Source organism: Centroberyx gerrardi, chromosome 3 (genome assembly GCF_048128805.1).
Source record: "Centroberyx gerrardi isolate f3 chromosome 3, fCenGer3.hap1.cur.20231027, whole genome shotgun sequence".
Lineage (NCBI taxonomy): Eukaryota > Metazoa > Chordata > Actinopteri > Beryciformes > Berycidae > Centroberyx > Centroberyx gerrardi.
Window position 1 is genome coordinate 4,946,577 of NC_135999.1, and position 5,362 is coordinate 4,951,938.

The 5,362-nt window shown below is 44.6% G+C and overlaps 1 long non-coding RNA gene across 1 annotated transcript; it reads right to left on the reverse strand.

Annotated features, from left to right (window-relative positions):
• Nucleotides 1-478: 478 nt before the first annotated feature.
• On the reverse strand, nt 479-3,880 carry LOC139921367 (uncharacterized). Its single transcript, XR_011785100.2, has 3 exons — nt 3,834-3,880; nt 1,692-1,742; nt 479-1,379 (listed from the first exon to the last, which is right to left on the reverse strand). It is a non-coding gene; the product is annotated as an uncharacterized LOC139921367 (long non-coding RNA).
• Between the last annotated feature and the right edge of the window lie 1,482 nt (nt 3,881-5,362).

Here is a 5,362-nt window from a genome sequence, read left to right on the forward strand (position 1 = left end):
CAGGCAAACAGCGAGATATGGATGTGCCGCCGCCGCCGCCGCTAACGGCTGATATTCATGGCCCCCCCCCCCCCCCCCCCCCCTTGATTACACAGGCGGATTTAGAGTGCGCGGTTGGCAGAGGCGATGTTCCTGGGGACATATTAGGCGCATTAGCTTCCCCGGGCTTCTGCCGGCAGCGTGCCACGGCTGGAGGGATTCGGTACATAGTGGTCGCAATGACAGAGAGAGAGAGAGAGACATTTGCGATAATAGACTTCTTAATAGAGCCGATGCATGACACTTGGCCGTATTCCTGTTGCAGCGGCGGGTTTTCGTCCCTTTTCAGAAATAACTCGGCGGCCTTTCGTCCCCGCGGAGCGTAAATCGAATGCACACCGGTATCCCCGGGACAACAGCAGCAAAACAACCTTAATATCAACAAGGATTCAATCATTTATTTAATCAGGCGGGAAATAACAAGATTTCATTTGGGGACAAAGGAAATGGTGCAGCTCATGAAGAGATGAAGCAGCATTAATTGCCGAGGGGGGGCCTTGTACGTAGGGGCGAAATCGTTAAAATATTCGATTCAGTCCTCATTCGACAGGATTAAAGTCATATTGTCCATGTGCATATACCTGTAGCTCTGCTCTGCTGATACAAAAGACTAAAACCGACATGGTGGCTTTCATCCCATCAAGGATTTCCCTTCAAATAAAGACACAACAGGTTTTGTCCATCACAAAAAAGCACTTGTTTATTTTCGCTCTGGCAGCTGAGCAGTGAGGAATATCTAGCTGTCATTCCGGAGAATGCCAAGTAGGAAACTGCTTAAGTTTATTGTAGTTTTTATTGCTTTGTGGACAACGATCCCGTCTGCGGTGAGATTACTTTTCCTCTCCTTAATGTCAAACAACAACTCATCACCGAGGAGAAGAAACCACGCTATGAGCGATTGCAGCAGTTAGGTTTGACCACACCGGCTAAGCACATGCCTAAGCAAACTGGTTCAAACAAAGATGGCGAATGTCTCTCTTATAGTTTTGGGGCCCATGACACATGACCTACAGTACTGTAGATGCTTAATCTTTGGTGATATCCCTTATTGAAGCCTCTAATTTGTTAGAGCAATGCAAAATTAGATTTGTGTCTTATGTTCAGCAAACATTTCAAATTGATCAACAGTACAAGCTTAAAATACAAGCTGTTCTGTTCCTAGTTTGGGCCTAAGATTTCCAATGGGAGTTCCTCCGTCAAAGGTTCCAGTAGATCTAGATCTTCCTGTATGGTGAAGCTGGTTGGCTGGAGAGAGACCTGCCGTGGGTCGGAGAAGAGGAGGGAGGGCGGTCCGAACTGTTCCCACACGTCTGCCGAGGATATTTCTCCAGAGAAGCATTCTGAGAAACGAAAGTGTGAGTTAGTCTGACAGTTCACCGCCCACAACGAGCTAAAAACGACCTAATTCAAAAGCACTCGTTTTGGAGTTGGCCTACTAAGTTTGTAGATAATTGACTTATCTATCCAGCCACACTGTCAAAAGCGTGGATCGGTTGGCAACAGAATATCCATACAATGAGTCAATATTTGAGCACAGGAAGTAGCCATGGCCGCCCTTTGAAATGCATCCCAGAATTCAGCATCAAACAACAGAAGGTCTCCCCCGGACGGACACTAATAACAAAACCACACAAACGCTCGGATCGGCTCACCAGTTGCCTCGCCATGGACCCGAGGACAGCTTCTATATCTAGAACCCACATCTGTATGAGAGAGGGAGGGAGAGAGAGAGAGAGAGAGAGAGAGAGAGAGCAGACAAGGGGGTGAAAGGCAAGTGACAAACAAGGACATTAATCATTTAGAGAGAGATGTTGCAAAGTGGAATTGGCTCATGCTCCGTTTGATCGCAGCAGACCCAGTTTCGCAAACATAGCGGTTCCTCCGCTTCTGTCGCTTGATGAAATATTTAGCGAGCTCACTTTCTTCCCAGGAGCTGCTCACCCTTGCTGCACTTCTGACAGGCTCAGTGAAATCGAACTCCCATGAGAGAAGGAAAGGTCTACACTCTTAAAGAGGGCGTGTCGTTTTCAACACAATTCATGTGTCTCGTTGCTAGTTTGGGATGCATTACATGGTCTAATATGGGATGAGAAAATTCTACCATCCTTGGGCTTTTAAAATGAATGCTACCTGTTAGAGTTACACACATTCTTTTAAAGGATATACAAAGTCCTCATTTAATTATGTATTGGGAAAACATATTTGTGATAAGGGGAACATTATTATGAAGGTTCATTTGATTTTAGCAGCCAGTCCCGGACTCCTAACCCCCCCAACTCATCTGTCTCACATCTCTCCACTCAACCTTTTCTGTTTAGTTTGTCAGTTCAGCTGCTAACAAGGTCATTAAGTAAGCTAATTAATGCATTAATTGTGAAATACTTCTATGTCAACATCGTTGTCTTTACATAACACATGGGTGGTATTAATATGAACTCCATATCTTAAAGCATTAAGGAGTTATAGTAGTTTCAAGAGAATCAGTTTTTCCTCATTAATATGCAAATATATGCAGCAAGGTGCTCCAGATCTAATCAGCTCATCTCCTCTACAGGGGGAACCTGTGGTGTCAGTATGAAGTTCCTGGGACAGAATAAGGAAGAGGGGATTTGCGGTGGCGTGTGGCTGGCTGAAAAAGGGGGTTACCCAGACTTGTTTTGACAGTAAATGAGTAAAGGAGTTGAAAGCAATAAGAAGCCCAGTGTATTAAGTGCTGCTGCTGTTGCTGATGAAACTTTATTAATCCCTGTGGGCAAATTAGCTCGTTGCAGCAGCAAAAGTAATAGAATTCAGCAGGGAAGAAGACAAATACAATATAAGCACACAAATAAAATAAAAAACAAAACAAAACAGTAAAACAATAAAGCAATAAAATAGAATGTAAACTATGGGGGTTCTATAAATGTACACTGGGGTCAATATAAACACCTTAAGTAGACTGTCTGGGTGGGAAATACAGCGATCACAATTGCGTACATGATTTTCCAAATTACAAATGTGTGCTATATATAAATATAAGTATGTCTAAACATAACGCAATAAAAATATAAAAATATCAGGATGTATACAGCATGAAATAGTGGAACCATTATGAACATACCATGTGCAGAACATAATGCGAGAGATACGTGAAAACTAAAGAAGTGAATATGTGAATTTACAGAAAATATACATGATGTGCAAATGTGCCTGGAAAAAGATTTGCATTAAAAAGTCTACAGATGGTCATACACTGTATATGAACATGCAAGTGTCATGGCATGTAGACAAGATACATATGGCACCTCCATCCTGTACGCATCTGTTCACAGCATCACTATAATATCAGAACATGGAACATGGAAGTGTCATGTGCAGAGAATGCTATGCAGCCATACACTGAATGTACAAAATATTAGGGACATCTTCCTGATTCCCATCCATAATGCAAGCAATATTACCCATCTCCACTGCCTCAAAAGATTCCTATCGATCATGGCCACCGTAAGAGCTGTTACACAACAGGTGCCACACAATTTATAGATAACTGAAGGATCATTGAGTTTGATTGATCGCCCGGACAATACCCAGAGGCGTTGTACATAGAATACATAACAGACTGTCTAAATGACTTAGTATTGACTGCATTGCTTGGGGAAGAAAACAAGTTCAGTTTACGTAGGTAAGAAAGCCTTTCCCTAGAAAACAAAAAATGGTTATGATATGGTCCAGTGGATGTGTGTGTGTGTGTGCGTGTGTGTGTGTGTGTGTAAAGACAGAGCCAGAGCTGGTTCAGAGGCCAGAGACGGTCTTACTCTGTGGTTTTGTCTCTTCTCTATGCTCCATTCCCGCACGTCCCTCCAGTGCTCCGGCAAACAGGCGTCCCGTGTCCCCGCCATGCTCGAGGACCCTCTGTCCCCTCCACGCAGACACACTGCTGGGTCACTGCGCTGACCGCCTCCACCTCCACCTCCGCCCACTCAGGTGTCCCACACAGTTCCCGCAATGTAACCTGATCCTAGAAACGGATACTCTTCAACGCAGAGCCAAACTGTGGGTGCATTGGGCTCGATTTTTGAAAGAGAAACTCCCTGTACCGATTCCTCATGTCTCCAATCATCACCGCCGCACAACACAGGCTATTTCTGCTGCAGCTGGAGAAATGTTAATTGTGCTATTAAGCTATAGGGCGGCAGAATAGACGGCGCGGCCACATAACAGAGGAGACAGTCCTATTATTCCCCCGGTTTGAATGAGCTGACAAAAGACATCTATAATTCTAGATGTGGAAGCCAGATCAGAGCAATTACCTTTCACTACGCCGCTGCTGATGAATAGAAATTTCTAATTGGCGTATGGGTATAAACAATAGAGCGCGCCAGTGTGCAGTGCGCGGGTTTCGGCTAGATGGGGATTGCGTACACTGTTGGAAACGGGACGGGCAGAGCATTAAATCCTTCAGTTCCCTGGATAGCTGCAGGGATAGAGAACACATATGCATTTTTTAAGCCAAATTGCATGTTTTTAAACCAAATGTGCCATGTAGTTTGAATGTTATATGGGCTACTGACCCCTCATGACATCCAATCAGTATACAGACTGGTAGTTTAATAAAATCATGTCTAAATATTTCAAATATTTGCTGTCAAAACACCTCAGTGCCACTTGCAGAGAAGTGCAAGACACTTTGCTTCTCTAACAGACAAACCGCCCATTAGGACGACTACTACTGATAGACTGTTTACCCATTTGTGCCAACTCACTGCCTCGTAATTCACTTACATTCCATTATAGAGGGCCATCAGTGTAAATAAGAATGAAATAAGGATGAAATAAAATAACCAAGCCTATCTTCTAATTGCCTTTCATTGAGACATTGAATAAAGAGGTCCATCATTAAAATGTACGCTTTCCTTCCTCAGGTATTTATTTATAATACAGAGTGTAGAGTTATTGGCTGACACCAGCAGGCAGTGGTTTCATCAAGTTTCCACAGATCCCGCTTCATTCATTTAAACCTCGATTCGAGCAAAAGGTGACACGCCGCACAATCGAAACTCCTCGCCACTGCCTCCGCAGAAGAAAACTCGCGGGGAAAGGGAGCGCCCTCTGACCGACTCGCTGAAAAACATCAGTGTTTACCCGCGAGCCGCGGGTCACCGGGTCGCTCTCCGCCGTCCCTCCCCCTTGTCACAAAAACCGGAGATGACAGCGACGGTGAACTTTGAGGGGATCCGCTGTCTGAAAAGACCAAGGAGACTGTGTGTTTGTTGTTTACCCGAGGCGGATGCCTGGTAGCACAGGGAGCCTCACGTCTCCACGGGCGACTGGCTGCTCTCCGTCT